The 20380-nt window shown below is 47.6% G+C and overlaps 1 protein-coding gene across 4 annotated transcripts in view; it reads right to left on the bottom strand.

Annotated features, from left to right (window-relative positions):
• CLCN3 (chloride voltage-gated channel 3) overlaps nucleotides 1-20380 on the bottom strand; it is a 1376048-nt gene that overhangs the window by 150266 nt on the left and 1205402 nt on the right. The window lies entirely within an intron of this gene.

The raw sequence follows: 20380 nt of genomic DNA, 5'->3' as shown, positions 1-20380 counted from the left end.
GAATTCAGGCACCAGATTGGCAAGCTGCATGAATGTGGGTAGGGGTGCCACGTCTGCTGATCGCATTGGTGAAGCAGGTCGGGAATCAACGCAGTCTGATCGGAGGGCAAATCGACAGATGCTGAAGTTCTGAGAACCAGAATCTGGCTGGCCACCAAGGAGCTTTGAACAGGAGAGTGCAATTCGAGGTATTCCTGAGCTTGCAAAGCGACCGATGAATCAGAGGAAGAGGCGGGAAGGCATAGGCCTTCATGTTGTACCACAGAATTTCGGGAGCGTCCCCTAGGGAGGAGGCCCCGAGACTATTCCTAGATGCATAAAGAGGAAGTTTCCTGTTTGTAGAGCTTGCAAACAGGTCCACTTCCGGAGTGCCCCACTGCTGAAAGATGGCGGGGAGGACCTCCTTGTTCAGTTCCCACTCGTAGCTGGCTGCTGTTTGCCGGCTGAGTGAGTCTGCGGTCACATTGAATTGACCAGGAATGTGTACCGCCAGTAGCCAAATGCAGCTAGTTAGCCGAGTGCGCAAGAGGGAAAGCAAGTACGCACAAAGCCATGAGTCCCTGATGTCTCTGGAACCACCAGCCAGCATGTGCTCTGACTGGATGAAGAGCTGAAACGTGGCAAATAGATCCGCAATCATGTCTGCTGTCAAATACACCCTGGAGTCGACCATGTTCCAACGCAAAACCAGGAAAATCAGGTCTTGGGAGACCGTCATGGAAGATTTCTGCCAGTTCACTGACCCAAGATGGAACAGGAGCTGGAGTAGAGACTGGAGATTGCACAAAGCCGTCCGAGGACAAGAGCTTCGTAGGAGCCAGTCGTCCAAATACGAATATACATGAACACCCTGTAGCCGAAGGAAAGCTGCAATGACTGACATCTTCGTAAAGACATGCATAGCTGAGCTGAGACCAAACGGGAGCACACGGAACAGAAGTGGAAATGCTCCCCTCCAAGAGAGAACTGCAGATATTTTCAATGCGGCCTCCATATCAGGATGTGCATATACGCTTCCTGAAGGTCCACTACACTGAGCCAGTCGCCCTTCAGAAGAGAGGACTTTATTTGGCAGGGTGTGATCATCTTGAGGAAGAGAAAGGTTGAACTGGGAAAGGTCGAGGATGGTGCACAGGCCAGCCTGTTGGATTTGGGCACTGTGAACAGACGAGAGTAGAAGTCCTCCCCTTGCTCCACGAGGGGAACAGGTTCCACTGCCCTGAGGTCTAGAAGCTTCTGAACCTTGGCTCTGAGGGACAGTGGCCCGACCTGTTGGAAGGGAGGATTGAAGGGTGTTAGGGAGAATTCTCTGTTTAGGCTGAATTTCCTAACCTAGTGAGTCCCCCAGCAGCTTTGCTGGATTTTTGGGGTTTATTTTTTTCTCCTGCCAAGAGTGAGACTCTTTTACCCTCACTCTTGGGCATGATTTGAGTGTGTTTCTTTGAATCTAGATGTGTTTAATGGGCTATGGGGTCTTTTACCCCATAGGGCTTCATGTGTTTTTGTGATATGTGTTACACAGCACCCTCAGTGCAGTGACACAGGGGTGTCATAGTGACCCCCCAGTATAGACTCCATACCCTGGGACTGACTACTGTCTCCCAGGGCATGTAAAGTCACCATTGACTTTACTAGTCTTAAATTCTGAACAGAACCAGTACAAACCATCATATTGTGGACGTACTGGCTGGGGCAATTCAATTGCCCCAGGGTCTGTTAGTCGAGGGGGCACGTCTCCGTCCCCCCTGATCGAGTTTTGGCTGGTGGCAGTGGATACTACTTTTTATATTCAACCGCAAATATTTTCCTATGGGATTTCCCATTGTTTTAGGCTACTATCTTTATTTAATTATTTACGGTAGCCTCGAACATACCGCCGGTTTATTTAATTAATATTAATTCTCCGGTTGGTATTTTTTGCCAAAACTTGATTCTAAAATGGCGTTTGTGCTCTCTTCTGTGACTCCAACCCAAGTCGAGCCCTTTGTTCCACTTTTTGGCGGGCTTCTCCACAGAAGCCCTCCAAAGTGGTGCCACTGTGTCTGGGGTACTTAGGAGGGGTGGAGGGGAATTTAGGCACCCTGGACTGAGTTGCCTAGGCAACTCAAGTCGCACTCCGTCCTGATTGGCCCAAGTGATGAGCCGGCCGGCTCACCACTTAGCATGTTTGAGTGACAGCTAGGCTGAGTGAATGGGGGTTTGCTGCATAAAAGCAGGGCTTTGGGGACTGGAACTTCAGAAGTCGCCACAGGACCTAAGAATCCGACGAGGGAGAAGCTGAGCCGACCTGCCACGACACCACCACCGGTGGAGCCCTGCTGGACTGCCTCACCACTTTTCCCAACGACAGAGGAGATCTCCCGCCGGAGAGTCTTCTTCCTTTGACTGGTGGGGATAACCAGTTTCACCGTCTTTTCGCTTTCCCGACGTATCTCGTGGCCGCCTTGCCCGTGCCAAGCACCCCGGCAACCGGGATACCACGTTTTACCGCGAGACAAAGGTACCACCTTTAACCGGAAAACTCTGCGACTGGTTTCTGCCCTGGTAGTGCAACGACCTTCATCTTTCCTCCAAGTCGAGATCTTCTCTTCCCCTGGACGACGACGCAACTTGCACCCACTACCAGGAACAACTGTCACCGCTGGAGGATCCTTCCCACTTAAGGTACCGTGTCCCGCCTGGCTTCCCTTGCTACCGACTGTACGGGGTAGATTTAGCCCCCGGCTTTCGAACCTGGGTTAGCCTGGGACACCTTGGCTAAACTTTTCTAAGCCTCTCCCAACGCTTTTCTGAACCCTCTGCAAGACATTCTAAGCCTAGTGTAACTGTGTGATCTTGGGCGCATTTGTGCTCTGCTCTCTCTAAGAGTGGGCCCAGCCTTTGGACTTTGACTCACCAGTGACTTTTTGCTCCCTGCCTTGCTAACAGTGTTCTGGAATCGTAGAGTGGTGTGCCTCTTCCTATTCTGTCTTTTTCCCTCCCTTTTTCACAAACTTATTAGAGTGCAATCTAGTTAAGCGCTCACCTCTGTATGAAAATAAGTGGTGTTTTACTGTGATTTCCAAATAGGGAAAAAGGGGTGTATATATCATAATAGTAACTGTGTTTAGAATATTTTACAATAAGAGTGCTGGAGTGTTTCAGCTGTGTGTTTTTAAATAAATAATTATATAATTTGATACCGAAGCTCAGTGTTTGCTTGTATTATTGTATCTGAGTGCCTATTGAGTATACTTTGCATACTGCCTAACTCTTCTTGAGGGAAGTCTGACTGCTCAGCAACAGCTACCAGGTAAACCTGGGTGGTACAGACTGCTACCAAGTGGGATTACTGCCAACACCTGTAGTCTTAAATCTTTTGCAGTGTTCCCTAAGGGAACTGCACAGGTTTCTGCCTAACAAAGGGTAGGGTGGGGGGAGGAGGGGCAAGCGAGAGCCCGCCCGAGCGATGGACAAAACCCACTGGTCTTCGGTGATGGTCTGCCACGCCTCCAGATGAGATGAAATTCGTCCTCCCACCGGAGTCTCGTGTGACCGACAAAAAATATCATTTTGCAGATTTGTCGGCAGGGAGACTACTTGCCCCTGGAGAGGAGGCTGATGGCCGAGAGAAAAACCACCACGTTGTTGTTTTCGACGGGTGCCGCCAACTGGAGGTTCAGTTCTGCGCGCCCGGCGGTCCTGAAACCCCCTGAAGCCGGAGAAGGATCGAGACTGGGACCCTGACCTTTGTGTATAAGGAGCCTTAGTTGGAACCTTCGCCAGGACCGACAATTGGTGGTTTGTGTGCTCGCCTTGGCATTTGTAAGTTCCTCATCCGTAGAAGAATGAAACAATTCCTTGTCGTCAAACGGAAGGTCAAGAACTTTATCTTGCACCTCCTTCGAAAACTTCGTCGCATGAAGATCTTGTGCCAACACCCTGGCGTCTGACAAACCGGCCTTGAAGTCATCTAGCCTATCCACAGGAATACACTCCCGGAAATCAGCCAACTCCTTCCACAGCTTCATATTAGCTGTAGCCAGGATGAGCTCGGTATTTGCTAGGCGAAGTTGAAGTGCTCAATTGGCAAACACTTTCTTGCCCAAGGAGTCCAGAATCTTGTCCTCCTTGGATAGAATCTGATAGAATCTGAGCCGCAGCAGTCGAGGTCGCAGGGGCTGGCTTAGATTGAAGCGTGGCCGAAGCTACCACCGTCGAGGAAGGGAGCGGACAAGACACCAAGGGTATCTCCTCAGAGGTGTGGAGCCTATAATGGGTGTCAATTCTCTTATTGATATGTAGCCCGCTGTGGGGTTTATCCCAGACCTTACGGGCATCAGCCAAAACGTCACTCTGGAGGAACAGGCCGGTGCGCTCTTGTGGTGACAAGGTGAATGCTCCTCAAAGCACCCCTTCTTGCGGAGCGGGGGCCTCAGGTACTGGAATATCTAGGAGAGCCATCATACCAGGACCCAGTCATTGAATGCTCTGACAGAGTGGGGCTGCTTATCGCTAACCAGATCTGCTTGAGGGTCATCCAGCGAATTGGGAGCAGACGGCTGGGCCGTAACAGGTGTTAAAGTGCTATCCCGTTCCACCAGTGTCTTCCCTATAGGAGACAGCGGAGGTAGGGGAGGAAGAGCTGGAGGCAGACCAAGAGGTAGAGGTAGAGGTGGTACCACCGCAGGAGCTGGTGGAACCGCCAGGGTGGAAGGTGGAGGCGGAGGCTCAGGGTAGATTTCCTTGAAAAGACCCTTAAAGTACTCCTTCATAGGATCAGAGTGCATGAGCCTCTGAAATTTCTCTAAAAATACATCCTCTGAAGAAGGTTTAGGCGCTGGGGCAGGCAGAAGCCTCTCATACGGGGCATACACCCACAAGCGCAATGAGGATGGTTGCCGGGAAGGCCCACCACCAATCGGGTCCGTATAGATCAATGGAGCAGAAGCAGTTGGAAGCGAGACAGTATGAGGCAGCGGCATCCGAGCAGGCCAGTCATAAGAATGGCGGAACTGATTTTTACCTTCCCCCAGAAGTGGAAACGGCTGCTTGGCCCCAAAATTAAGGTTCCCAGAACCCGTCGTCGAGAACGGAGGTGTAAGGGAAGAATCCAAAATGGCTGCCATGGACCATGAGGGTTGGGCCGCCATTTTGTCGATGCCTGAAGAGAACTGCGTCACATGTGCAGATGAGGCAACCGTCTCCTCAGGCTGGTCAGGGGACTTAAGTAACACCTTAGCCTTGACACAAGGATCCTCGGCAGAGCCGGTACTGGGGGGGAGGGGTCTCTGATGTTTACTGGAAATCATGGAGGTGGCCCTAAAATTAGCCTCTAGAGGAGGAAACTCGGCAGAGCCGGTAACAGAGGAGTAATGGCCTATAACCACCCTCTTTGCCCCCTAGACAGAACCGGTATCACTGCGTCCTTGAGAGCGGGAATGCTGAGGGATCCACCTCACAGACAAGACCTTCAGAGCAGGCCTCTCGGTTTTGTCGGTATAGAACTTAGCCTCAAAAAGAGGAACCTTGGGTTTCTTCCCGGTATGTGTAGCTCCCTCGTGAGGGGCCTCAAGCCGTGGCTTGGTACAGAAAGCTCCAAAAGAGGAGGCCTCAGGACGTACCCCAGTGTCTGTGTGGAAAGCTCCAGGATCTGAGACCTGAGAGCAAACCCCGGTGTCCAAAGCCGCAGATGAACTGGGCTGAAAATTAGCACCTAACAGGTGAACCTCGGAACGTGGTCCGGTCTTGGCCAGTTCGCCGTGGGAACCCTCAGAGAAAACTCTGGTACGCCTATTAGGCCTGCGAGGCACCTCAGGGGAACCCCTGGTGGTAGAGCTGCTCAAGCACCTCCCGAACCTAGAAGACCCCGGGAAGGAGTCCCCCGGCCGAGGCGCCCTAACTTACTGGGTGTCTCTTCTTTTCATTGATGAAAAGCTTAAGATGAGGTGGAGGAACACGCTGAAAGACTTCCTCCCACCGAAGAGACGGCGCCTAGAGTGCCCGGACGGAGAGGGAATCGCAGTAGAAACACGAATCCCAGCAATGGTCCGGACTGAGACACTCCAAGCAGAGAGAATGGGGATCCGCCCACACAAATCCCAGACGCTCCAGCATAGACGGAGGACTAAACAACCGCAGAACCGGAGCAGAAGAGAAGGACAGCGGGAACAAAAATTATTTCCCTGTGATGCAAGTGCGTCCAGCCCCGACCGCGTGGAGAAAAGGACTGAAGGGCAATGCACGGGGCGGGGTTAAAGCCGTGTGCGGTACCCTGCGTAAAAAGAGAAAGACAAAAATGTTCATTTTTGATGCTTTTTGACAAAAGTGCTCCGGTCCCATCCCGAAGGAAAGAATGTCCCACAAGTATGGAGGAAAGGGGATGGGACGTAGGAGTAAGCGCGATTGCTGCCTATACAGTAAACCACAATCGCCAAGGACAACCCTGCAAGAATCATGAAAAATGTCCAAAGGAATGGTTCGCCCAAAAAATTTTATTTAAAAAATAGATAGGAAATATAAAAAAAAAACACGATTGGCATTTTTTTTTTTTCGAAGTCCCTATGTAAAGTTTTGAGCAATTCAAGCTCAAAGATAGCACATGGGGGCATCCATTTTGTGAAATGGATGCCCGCCGCTGTGCTCGCTTTGGCTTTTGCGGCACTAATGAAGGAAAAGCCAGCCAGCTGTAGTAAACAAAAGCTACCACTGGGTGGCTTTTCCTTCATTGGTGCTGTACGCAGAGGATGGGGAGCGGAGTCTACAGGCAGAAAAGCTGCAGCTGCATCTCGGTAAGTGCTATTTTTTTTAAAAAAAATAAACACTAACTGCGTTTTTTTCCCTATGTTTTCTGGGCTGGAGGAGCCCAGAAAACGTAGAAATAAAACCGCAGCTTTAAAAACGTTGTATTTATGTTTGCGGTCGCTTTTGAAGCGACCGCAAACATAAATACAACGTTATTGTGTTTGAAAACCCTGCGGTTTTTCTTTCTAAGTTTCTCAGGCTCCTCCGGCTCGGAGGAGCCTGAGAAACTTAGAAAGAAAAACCGCAGCGTTTTCAAATACATTAACGTTGTATTTATGTTTACGGTCGCTTCAAAAGCGACCGCAAACATAAATACAACGTTTTTAAAGCTGCAGTTTTATTTCTAAGTTTTCTGGGCTCCTCCAGCCCGGAAAACTTAGAAAAAAAACCTGCAGCTAGTGCTTATTTTTTAAAAAAAATAAATAGCATTTACCGAGATGCAACTGCAGCTTTACTGCCTGTAGTCTCCGGTCCGTGTCCTCTGAGTCCAGGCACCAATAAAGGAAAAGCCACCCAGTGGTAGCTTTTGTTTACTACAGCTGGCTGGCTTTTCCTTCATTAGTGCCGCAAAAGCCAGCACAGGCGGGCAGCCATTTCACAAAATGGAGGCGCCCATTTGCTTGCTTTTTCAATTTTTGAGCTTGAATTGCTCAAAATTTTACATAGGGACTTCGAGAAAAAAAAATGGCAATCGTTTTTTTTTTATGTTGCCTATCTATTTGTGAAATAAAAAATTTTGGGCGAACCATTCCTTTAACATCCAGAGTCCCAATAGTTCCAGACTAAACGTCAGTGGTATGGAAAAATAGAGACCATTTCAAGAAGTCAGACACAGTATCCGACAGGCACACATACGATGTCCTCTTAAATTTCCAGCCTGGCTCAGAATTCCACACAGCAAAAGTCAAAGTACATTGGTTTCAGACAACACAAGATTCCGGGAACTAGCGTAAAATAGAAATTGGAAACAAAACAGAGAATAGGAGTTGGAGACCACAGAAGAGTAGAACAGATGCAGGTACAAGGAAATCACCAACACTTTGAACACCCATGGGGTGGATAACCACTACCTCAAGAATGAGTTTGCAAAAACAAGTTGAGCGTAGAGCATGTTTAATGAGAAAGAAGCAACCATACCAGACAAAGGGCAACAAAGGAAAAGAGCATATGTAATCAATATTAAATGCCCCAGTGATACACTAATGTTGCAGATGTGAATGAAATTGAGACTTGTGGGTTGGTATTGGTTATGCCTTTCCTTAAACATTCCCCCTTTCAATATTACCCCTTGCCTCTCAACAGGGGACAGTGACTGGAAGAATACTTAGTGAGCAAAACGCCTGTTATTGTCTCAGATCCTCACATTAGTGACGCATGGGCTGCAACCAGACATGTATACCTATACATAAATGGATAGTAATTTTCAGAGTATATTCTGGGATAAGAGGAAAGGGACATAGGGAATATACAAATAGAATAATGTATGTATGTAAGTTTGATATTTGGCACCCATACCATGCACTTGTGAAATCAAGGTTCCTCAGGGGCATCACTGGGATCAGTACAAGTTGCTAACTACTACTACTACCATTGCACCACTCGGAGGTGGATTTGAATAATGTGTTTGCAGGTAATGTAGGAGGATTGGATTGTTCCACTAAAAGGCATAGGGTACACACATACACCTTGAGGCAAACACAGATTGCACTACTAAAGGAGAACCTGAAAAAGAAAAAACACAACACACTGACAAAGTTCTCTAACCGTTAGGCATTTGCTAAATGTACTAACCATTCCAAAGAAGCTTCCCAATATGGACAGCCAGTGGAGTGATTTTTAGAGCCACACAGGTGATAAGATAAAGAAGGCAGTGCACGTTATAGTGTTGGATGAGCTGGACGGTAGGCTGAATGCATATAGGCCAATTGTTGTTAATGCTATGGACAACCTTTCTTTCAAGACGGCTGTGACTAAGGGGCCAACAGAACACACAGTAGTTGTCTATGTGGTTCAATATATTCACTAAGCACAACAGGTTACATGGATGAAACACCTCACAGAGTCTAGGGGGCGGAGGTATGCAACCTTTAGCTCTCCAGATGTTTTGGACTGCAGCTCCCATAATCCCTCAATATTGACTAGGCTAGGTAGGGCTGATAGGAATTATAGTCCATAAATCTGGAGAGCAAAGGTTGCAGCCCCAAGGTTAAGGAGATTCACTCAAACATTGGATGCTTTTACTACAAAAGTGCTAAGTGGTTTTGACTAAGCTTGATTCTAGGACACAACTAAGGGAATGCTCCCCTTCCCAAGGTCTCCATAACAATTAAAATGTCTCTGGATTAAAGTGCCTGGTTTGTTTTAGGACGTCACCTTTCAGCAAGTACTTCTCCCACCATGCCTTAGGGTGCAGGATAGGCTCAGATGTTCAACCATCTATTATTTCTTCTAACTTGCTTAGGACTTTTTCTAGGTTGTGCTTTTATAACCCACCAGCGATGGGTCGCCCACTTGGGCCAAAGTCTATTCTGGTCTCTACTTGTTTCTGGCCTCTTTCAGAGTCTAGAATAAAATCTTCAGTCGGCTTTTGGCTCCCCTACCTTTCTTCTCACTCGTTTCTGCCAGGGTCCTAGATCCAGCCCTCTGCAAACTCTGGTATGTCTTTCCTGCTCTCGGTCTAGCACCTGTCAGGCGCTTGAATACAGCATCCTTTAGGTGCTTGGCTCCTTCAATGGGCTTGGGTTTCACCAGTGTCTGAGATATTGCCCTCATCAGGCTCTTGCAGCTATTTTAATCTCCCTGTCTGATTTCCACCAGTGTGAGATACAGCAGGCTCTTGGGTCTCCTTCTAACCTCTTCCTTGAGCCTTTTTTAAAGTCTGGCTCTCTACCTGGCATTGTTTCTCTCCCTAGTTGAAACGTTCTCCCAGGATCTGACTCTCTCCCTCTGTCTGGCATTCTTTCAGCACCCGACTTGCTCTTTTTCCTTGTGCTCAACAGTCTACAGGCCAGTCTGTGATCCCAATGGGTGAGCCCTGGGCTCTTTTATGAGGATCCTACTTATAAGAATTACTGATTGCCATCTCCGTTTGGCTATCCCCCTTTCCTCTATATCCCTTGGTTTTGGATTGGGTTTTCGCTGTAATCTAATCTAGTTTAAAATGATGCTTCTTTTTCTATAATGAGGGTTTAAAGATGTGGGCTGGTTTAGCATCCTCCTGGTCATGATCTCTATGAAGTCAGGGGGAAGTAGTCCATCATGTAAGCGGTAGGAGCCGAAATGTTGATAGCGCCTCTGCAAGCGTTCCTGGGCACTCACGTACATTAACTGGTTCTAATATTTTGGGGGGTTTGTAGCTGAGGAAACTGTTTCAACAGCATGTAAGGTCATTCACAGTCTCATGCAGCCGAACTGTCAGGACTCCAGGTGAGGCCCAATTTTGGTAATCATCAAAAAATTACATTCAATATCGCAGTGTGTTGTCCACCCAGGCCACACCTGCTAGGATATAAGATTGCTTTATGATCGTTTTTTCTACAGAACGATAGAGTCATGCATGCATATTGCATTTACACTAGCATAACCACTCTACTTTTCCTTCGAACAATGTTTATGTCCACCACCTGAACCACAATCCTGGTTTTGTTTTGTCCTGTTCAGTTCTTTCTCCCTCGGGCCAGGCACGCATCTGTGTGCAGTTGGGGCTTAGCTTGCACAGAGATGATGGATAGCAGAGAGTATTTTAAATGAGAACTGTTAGGAATTTTAAACTGTATACAAATATAATCTTACTATGTTCGGTCGAATGTAATGTGTTTAAAGTTGGGAGTATTTTACCCCTCGTTTTTTAAAGTTGGGAGTACAAAATGAAATCCCATTCAGAATTGAGCTATTTTTCAGACGTTTAACTAACACTAAAGCAGTTTTCTTTCTGTAATCCATTATTTCTTTGCACTTAGAATGCATGTGGATTAAAAGATGCATTTTTACCTTAAAGTTGCTCTTTTCACCAGGCAGTAATATTAGGTCTCCACCCAGCGACACTGCTCTGCTGGTCCCATTCTGAATCTATCTGGGGAGCTTTGTTGATGGAAGCAGGTTGGGGGTATTTTTACGCCTACTTTTTTGTGAGTATGTTCCAGTTTTTAGGGAGGAAAAGCTGTTGGCACACTCATTATCTGTGGGATTGATTGCTGGCTTGCATTTTTTTTTAAGGAATATTTTTTTCCGAATACTGTAAGGGATCAAGAGTAAGACTCAGACACAGTGGCATGTTAACTGTTAGATACAGACTTATTTTTCACAAAAGAAAACAGGGTTTGGAGGAATCCTATCTATCCCTCACCCCAAGAGGGGTTTCCCTGCCTCAACAAAACTAAGCAACGTATGCGTCAGGATGTTAAACCAAAAAGTGTCCTCTGTCCTGTGTCCGAAACCCTAAACTCTATATAATGTGCACATTTCTGTAAGCTTTATACTTGTAGCTGTCTTTCAAAGTTCCAAACAAAGTTTTAAAGTGCAGACAAGAAAAGGTTCCACCAGGAAAGGGGGTCCAAGTTTGTTCAAGGAGGAAGATTCTTCCCTTGAGTCTCCTTTATGCACACAGTTCTTTTGAATATTCAGTCTTTTGATCTCTGGACCTCAGTTATCCTTAAAGCGGTATGGTTCTTCCCTTTTTTCACTGTTTGTCATTTCATTGTTTCACAATTTCAAGGAGGGTTTTTGACCCCTGAGCTTTCTCAATCCATTTCCGACTTCTACTGTACTCTCCTGCCAGGGTATTGAAGCTGTGTTATCCTTAATAGAGGTCTGGTTCTTCCCTTTTTGTATTGGTTATCACTGTTGCACAACTTCAGGGTGGGGGCTTTTCCCCAGTCTTTTCTCAATTCTCTACTTACCCCTGGTTTACGCTCCCGCCAGGGTATTGCAACTTTATTACTTGGGTGCGGGTCCCAGACTTGCTGTTGGCAGGGTTCACTATATTGCCAGGGGTTTCCGTTCTCCATGCACTCTCCCTTGCATCCAGGAAATCATACTTTTCAAGTATTGGGTCACCAAGCCTTTAACAATGTTCGTATCTGTCTCAATTATTCCACTTTCTTTCATTGGGCTCTCTTGTGCTTTGGACGGCACTCGGTAGAAGCCTCGATACATCCTGGTATCCCATTTGCTCTCCCTTGGCTTACCGGTCTTCACTGGTGGCTTTGGCATTCCTCACGTCTCACCATCATCTTTGCTGTCGGCCCGCTGACTGGGAGTGCGTTCCGTTAGCCGCTTAGATCCCGCTTTGCCTTCCTCTGCCTTTGGCGGCTCCAGCTGCCTGTTTGTCAGTCTCTGTGCTGTGTCCTGCAGTCTGCTCGCCTCCGGTGTCACAACCAGCGTCAGAACAAGTGGGATGCAGCTGGAGTCTCTCTCCCGTTCTGTGCAGCTGTGTCAAATTTAACCGGCATTGGTTAGCATTTTCCAATGACTAGAATGCAGTGTTGGCTTACAGCTTCTGGTCCTCCTCATTACTCCATCCCTCGTCCTCGTCTCAGTACTAGAAAAGGGGAATTGGTGCTAAATAACGTTGTTGGCTAGAAAAAGCTGGGAATTCTCCATCTACATTACAATAAGCCATACAGGAATGCTGAAAAGGCACAATGGTGTCACTAAGAATTACAGTTCAAGGATTATTCTGATCCAGTATTTTTCTGTCTCCCTGGAGTTTGCCCTCTCACGTGGTCCTCCCACAGATAGCCACCCCAGGGTCAGTCAGGTAGCTTCTGCCTTTCCCTGGCCACATAAGAGAAGCTTCCCTAGAGGGAATCAGCAATGATGTTGCTAGATTCGTCACAATACATTATCAAATATACAAATATTTGCTTTATCATTTAATTATGCTTTGTGAATCATGTATTTTAATATGATTTTAAATTTAGATAATCACAAAATGGCACATAAGCATATTTTCTCACTGCCATTTTCCGGTTGCTGCCACACAGAGTGGTCAACAGCCATTTTGCCTCTAAAAAGTCTTGTAGGAGTTCTAAAAGCATAAAGTATCGATGTGTTTTGCTCACATTGCACATGCAGTAACTACTGATGTCATCTTGTGAGATCAACTCTGATAAATTGACATTGGCACATGACTAATTAGGAATCTCACAGCTGTTGCTTAAACTCTGCCATTTTATTGCAAAGGTGGTTGATTGAGACAATGAGAAGGCAACGTAATGCTGCAGTGCTGGGAAGAAGAGGCTGTGCTTTATCTTTCATGATGCTGACAGGATCTGATGTTTAGCCATTTTACTGGATTTAAATAGTTTGTCATTTTCAGAAATGACTACAGCAGGAATGAAATAACTTCTCACTTTTCAACCTGGGGCCTGGATGTGACCTGCGGGCCAGTCACACTGCCTGATATGTGGATGGCGGGGAAACAGGTTGTCAATGGCATCTTTCACCTACAGACTGACAGATTGGCTCTCCTTGCACAAGCGGTAGCACATGCTTCTAAAAAGGCTAGAAGTTAATGCAAGACCTCTGGTGATAGTAAGGAAAAGGCAATATATGTTTGGCACAGAATGCTCATTCTATGTGCTGTTTAGCATATATCCAATATTTGATGTGCTCTTCATGGACACAAAGACAATACATACTTTCAGGAACAGCATGATCATTACTATGAAAGAAATGTGGTAAACTATCAACACGCTGACATTCACTGGGTCTGTGCAATACTACTGGCGGCATGGAATTTCCCCTAGAAAGAAATCCAACCAGGAGGGGAAATAAACACCACTGGTACAAATACAGCCAACAGAAGAGATGGTGGTGCTTTTACAGTAGCTGAACAATTGCCAGTGTAATCGCATAAGCTCAAACTTACATCGTGCAATGAAAAATACCATTGGCCATTAGAGATATATATTTTAGGGTCTGCTTTGGAGAGCCTACAGAAGAAATTAATTTTTACATAATAATCAGAGTGAGCACTCACAAATGTTTCACATTGTGGCAGTAGCTTGGGGCAGGGGGTTATCCTTTTAAAACCCACTGTCAAGATGATCTTATTTTCTGTGGAAATTCTAGCATTTTTGGTCCATATTTTGTTTTGTGTTGGGGATAGTTATTGAAAATGTAGATTCTGCTGGCTGCTAACCAAGCAAAGTGAATTTTACTGCTCGGAAGCATATTCTTCTTTGGGACCTGGCTATGTTACTACCTGTAGTAATTATGCATTACTGACAATATTATTCATACCACCATTTCTGTGATGGGACTCCATGTATTTAGAAAGGACACGGTCAGATCATTTCAATTATTGCTTAGTTTGAAGTCCAGAAATACTGAGAGAAGTGAGAAAATACATTTCCACGATATATAGGATGGCCGATGTAGACACCATGGCCTCATTACGACCCAGGCGGTAATTAATGGACATTACCGGCATGGCGCAACTAACGTGTCCGTGCTGGCCAGAAAAAGCGGTACATTACGACCTCTCGGGCACGAGCATTGCGCCATGCCGGTAACGTCCCAAAAACGGCACCTACCGGCATCGTATGCCGTGCAAGGTGCACTACCGCCACCCTACCCACCGATATTAGCGATCACCACAAATAGCGGTGACTGCAAATAGCAGAGCCGTAAAGAAGCGGATCTGGAAGTTGCGCCATCGCACCGGAACGGGAAAGAGCACGGCGGCCATCTTTAAAAACACAATCCATTTCCATCCTCCACAACCATTGCACATCTGACCCCGAGACCCGCCACAAACCTTCACCCACATCCACCGATCGTCAGAATGCCGAAAGTTGTTAAAAAAAGTTGCGATCGGCTGCGGCAGGCGCGCTTCACTAGGGAAGAGCTCACCATGTTGGCGGAAACCCTATAGGAAAACGCGGACGTTGTATTCTCTACAGAAATGACCAGACCGGCAATAGCACGGAAGAAGGCCATATGAGACCTAGTCGCACAGCGGGTCAGTGCAGTTGGAACAACACCCCGCACCACAAGACCGTGCCGGAAAAGGTGGGACGACTTCCGGCTCCGTGTAAGGAGTATACTGTGTGCCAACAGAAACCTGGGCATGGTAACTGGTGGAGGAGCAGACTCACCGATGAAATTGCAGCCGTGGGAGGAGATATGTGCCACAACCATTGGCATCGAGAGGGTCGGAGAAATGGAGAAAGGAGCCCCCACATCAGGTGACGCAGGTAGGTGCCTCAAATCAAGCCATGCAACACTCTCTGAAGTCCAGTTTCATGGGAAGCACAATGTTGCCTAATAGGGTTAACACATCAGCAGAAGACTCCCTACAGGCATTATTGACCTACACCCTGTACACATGCAGTATGCACACTCTCACTGTAGGCACCCACATTTCTGCATGCTTCTCCCACCCAAAAGGGAGACAACCTGCATGTCACTGCCTCCAATGTACACCATCTAGTTATCAAAATGATGGCAGTCATCACAATGCCTGCTCAGTGTCCGCAGACCCATCAATAACACTTTCCCTCCTTTGCTCCACCACAGGCTCCCATTCGGACCTTGGCGAGGAAGACACTGGCACCACACCTGCCAAGAAGGCCAGGCCCGAAGTGACACCACACCAACCCTCCACCTCTGCTGGACCAAACAATCCCCCACAACAGCCAAAATCGACAGCAACAACACAGGCCAGGGCACCTATAAGCACCAAGGCAAGCAGCACGGTACCACCAGCAACAGACATCCAACAACTGGTGGCCACTGAAGGGACTGTGTCTGCAGGAAGCAGCACGATTGGGGAGACTGCTGCCATTGCAGCTTGCTCGGATAGTGATGTGGGGAATGATGATGATGTCGTAGAATGTCCCCCCACTGTCCACCCTCATTCCCCCTACCTGTCCCCATGTAGCCTGCTTGATGATGGCACACAGGGGCAATCCCCTGATGACTCCTGGCCAGCCACTCCATGCCCAGTGGAAGGTGTGGAGGAGGGCAGCACCCCAATGAACACGCCACTGGCATTATCCAATGCCCAAAAAAACCAAGAGTCGCTGGACCAAATCTTAACACCCCAACACCAACTGTCTTCACTCCTGACTCAGCATGTGGCCGAATGTGGAGGTGCAAGTGCGGAAATGCTAAAATGTGCCGAGACTGTGAAGGCAGCCATACAATCCTCCACCAAGGATATCTGTGTCGAACTTGCCGCAGTGCGGCACGTGCTCTCGGAGCTTGTACAGACAATGAGAGACATGCGTCCTAGTGAGCAGCCGAGTACCTCCTCCGCTGCCAGTTCTGCCCCAAGCAGTGGAACAATCCCACATTAGGCACTTCACCACAGGCATCCACGCACTTTTGTGGGGGGTTGAGGGGGGAGTGGGTGTGCTGGGGAGTTGAGGGGGGAGGGGGTGTGTTGGGGAGTTGAGGGGGGAGGGGGGAGTGGGTGTGTTGGGGAGTTGAGGGGGGAGTGGGTGTGTTAATTGAATACACATTTACAATACAATTTTTGCTTGAGCACAAATCACATGTGTGGACATTGCTCATTGCGTATGTGTGCTTTATTGGTAAACAGTCCACAGTGTGCATATCCCAGACACACACCGTGCCCCAATTGCCATCTCCATGTGGCACCCCCCATCCGTGTGTGCTAAAAACATTGGTTGATCAGAGTCTGACGCATGTCACGTCCCTCCTGTGCATCGCTGCCTCCCTGAGGTGCTGCCCCATCCCCACCCTCCTCATCCTCCTCATCGTCACGTGGATGCAGTTCAGCGTCAGGGGGCAGGGGCACATTCCGTCTGATGCACATATTGTGTAGCATGACACAGGCCATGACGATTTTTGCCACCTTCTCATGGCGGTACAGGAGTGCCCGACCAGACCTGCTGAGGCAGCGAAACCGTGCCTTCAATAGGCCAAATGTCTGCTCAATCACCACATGGGTTCGTGTATGTGCACGATTGAAGTCCTCCTCGTGCTGGGTCTGTGGGTTCCGGACTGGGATAAGGAGCCACCTCTTCAGGGGATAGCCTGCATCACCTGAATGTGGGAAACAATGTATGTGTCAGTCATGACATCAAATCTCAAATCATGACGTGCCACCATGGCATGCATTCATCTCTTACTTTGTACCACATTTACATGCACAGTGTATGCAGGGGGGTCCAGTGCCTTGTGAGTGCCCATCCACTGTGTTAGTCCATGGCGTTTGTTTTGTTGACCTGGCAGGTGTCCAGTGATATGAATGCTCTCATCATGGCAACATTGCTGTCAGCCTCATGATGACCCCAATGAGCACTACTAATGTTGCTAGGCAATTTTTTGTGTAGTGGTGTATTGATGTTTTTGTCCGTCATGTGCCTCCTTTGTGCGCAGTTATGGGGGACTGGCCTTTCAGTTGATGGTGTTTGGTGCCGTGTATTGGCTGAAGTCATTGCATGTAGGTGCATTTCGTTGAGGTCGATGTGGCCCGATTCGGTACAGTGCACTTGCAGATGGTTGTGTCATGGATGGGACACACCTTCATTCACATGGTAGGGCTGCTTACATCGGGCATTATGTGTTCAGGTGTCAGTTGACGTTTGGGCTGCTTTAGGGTATGAGCTGGCTCCATTGCCTCTGGTATTCGCAGCCAGGTAAGGTATGCATCACTCCCCCCCCTTTCAGCCAGGTAAAGTATGCATCTCTCCCCCCCGCCCCCCTTTCAGCCAGGTAAAGTATGCATCTCCCCCCCCCCCTTTCAGCCAGGTAAAGTATGCATCTCTCCCCCTCCCCCTTTCAGCCAGGTAAAGTATGCATTGATACGTCAATCAACTACCCACTTCACATTTCCATGGCCATGACATGAGACTCACAGAGTAGCCAGGATCTTGGCCCTGCATGTCGCTCCATGTAGCGTGGTATTGTGGAGTTACGCAGGACCATTGAATCATGGGTTGATCCGGGGAATCGGGCACAACAATGTGTGATGATCCTGTTGGAGTCACATACCATTTGCATGTTGATTGAGTGGAATAGGTTACGGTTGCGGTACGCTACCTCAATGGCATGTGGGACCACCAATTCCACAATCGATGGCACCAATGCAAACAGGTATGCCGGCTAGTGCATGGAAACCCACTTTGGTGTTTGCGATCTCCTGGGCAGACCGTGGTAAGGAAATGTGGTCGTCTGTGTGCTTGAGGAGGGCATCGAGCACTTGGATCAGCGTACGTGAGAATAATGGTTGTGAAATGCCATGCAAGTGCCCCACTGTGTGCTGGTAGGTGCCTGTGGCCAGGAAGTGGAGCACGGACACTACCTTCAGTAGGGGGGGATGGCGGTGGGTGTTTCAATCATGCTGACAATGTCGTTGTGTATCATGTCCACGATGGTGGTGATGGTGTCCCGGTCCAAACGGTACAATGTGTGGATCTGCTCAGCGGTGAGGTTGAATGGACTGGCTCTGATGCGTGGGATCGGGGGCTGCCTGCGTGGTGGCATTGGCTGTGCTGGTGGGGCTTGCTGGCCCTGCCTTGCCCTCCTTCTCCTCCTGCGTCTCCTCTGTGCTGCCTGTTGTTGTTGTTGTAGCACTTGCATTGCAATCAGGTCCTCCAGCCCCAACATTGCTAGTCCTATTAGAATCATTGTGGAGTGTGACTGGGTGTGGGAAGGGGTGGGGTGTGCTCTTTTTGTACTTGGTGAGTCTGTATTGCCTCCACCTGTGCTGATTGTGTGCACCTGTGGCAGCTGGGAACACTGCACATGGCCATTTACGGTTGGTCCGCGATGGCGGTATTTGCACCATGGTGGTAAGGTACTTTACGGCTTTCGCAAGGGCGTTAAGAGCATGTCAGCTTGACTCGTGATGTTCCCCAATTTGCGCCATGCCGCTATTTCCGGCATGGGGGGTCGCGTGCCTGCGGCCTTGGTGCTGTTAGCGGCACCGTTAACTACGGTGCCGCTAATTGCACTTACTCGGACCTAGCGGTAAGCGATGCCGGTAATCCTTTACCGGCATCGTTTTCCGCTTACCACCAGGGTCGTAATGAGGCCCCATGAAAGGTGCTCTAGATCAAGTGTAGGAGTCCGATATTGGTGCAATTCAATAGAAATGCAATGAATGTAGGAACGGATAACATTCAGAACAAAGCATAATGACCTATCGACGAGCTTAGAACATGCAAATATAGAGAATACTCTAACACATTTGGGGGCAAGGCAGGGGCTATTTGTTGCCCTGGCTTGTAAAGAAGAAAAATGCAGATAACTGTTATAAAGCAAAAGGATGTGTGGATAATTAGCATGCACTCAAACTAAAACGCTATTTTAAGATATCAGCCAATATACACCCCCATGCACAATAAGGTGAGGAAACAATATTAAAGTTATAGGCAAGAGGATGAACTACCAAGATTACACCCCAATTAAAGACACCTGCTGAACAAACACTTCACAAACAAGACCCTAAGCATGCTACAAAGGATGAGGGATGGTGTGGCAGCCACATCTCCCAGAAATTAAACACATTACTCACCCAGTAACCTTTAAAATAAAACTCATGAAGGTCATTGCCATCACAGACGAGTGTTCACTAATTTAATCCTTAAACCTAACAAGAATTTACTAAATTCCAACACATGCAGACTGATCTATGTTAAGGCACTGAGGGGCAGCGAAGTCAGTAGATGGCTAAGGAATACAAATAACCTAGCACACACAGACAAGCAGAGGGAAGGAAGGTTGGTGGGTAGGGGACAGGTGCATACCCAATAGAAATACCACAAAAAAACTAATCTACATGCTTGACAGCAGTGAGAACTCTAAAGGCCACTCAGTGGCATCCCTGTATGCGGATTTTCTTTCAATTGGAAGTCAATTTGGACTAACCTATATATTGCACAGAGGACAGCTTATGTGTAGAAGTCATTTCAGTATATAATGGTTGTTGCCACTGTCTTAATTTAGCAAGGAAAATCAGTCGTATCCAGGTTTCCCATGCAATACCTATTTGTGAAAATTGTAAATACCGCCTGCAAAGCCCATGCATTACAAACAACATTTAAATGATTCCCTACAAAATCGGCTTGTTTTTTGTAGGTGCAAAAAGAAAGTAAAATTCCATGGGGAATTGAGCATCTACTCCCTAAAGAAAATAAATCCAAAGCACGCGGAGATGCTTGCGTATCAATTGCACAGAGCAGCAGGGGGTCAGTGAAGCAGACTTCATGCTCCACCCTCCAGCTTTGTGCAAGTAATCTGTGAAAATCACACATCTCGTAGCTGCTGCCCAGTCCGCCCTCACTAAAATGAGCTCCTTTCAGGAAGGAATTTCTATACCAAGTGCATGCTCTTTTACCCTCCAAATCAGTGTGGAGTTTGCACCACCTACTAAAGACAGTCATTGTATTTTGTTCTCTAATTTTGTATCAACAATTGTTTGATAATGTATCAATGGACAACATGGATGTGGAGGCTTCCATTTGTGCTAGACAGAAAAATAGAATAGATTGTTCAATTAAGTGTTACATTAAGGAAAGATGTGACAAGTGCTTCTCAATTACAGGTGTTTCGTAATTTCAACACAGAGAGGGGCCGTTAAGAGTGGTCTCACAAGAAAAACTTAATTATTTCGATTAAC

Source organism: Ambystoma mexicanum, chromosome 6q, assembly GCF_040938575.1.
Source record: "Ambystoma mexicanum isolate Mex_15411 chromosome 6q, UKY_AmexF1_1, whole genome shotgun sequence".
Lineage (NCBI taxonomy): Eukaryota > Metazoa > Chordata > Amphibia > Caudata > Ambystomatidae > Ambystoma > Ambystoma mexicanum.
The sequence above is the reverse complement of the archived record's forward strand: the minus strand, read 5'-3'. Positions and strand labels throughout refer to the sequence as shown.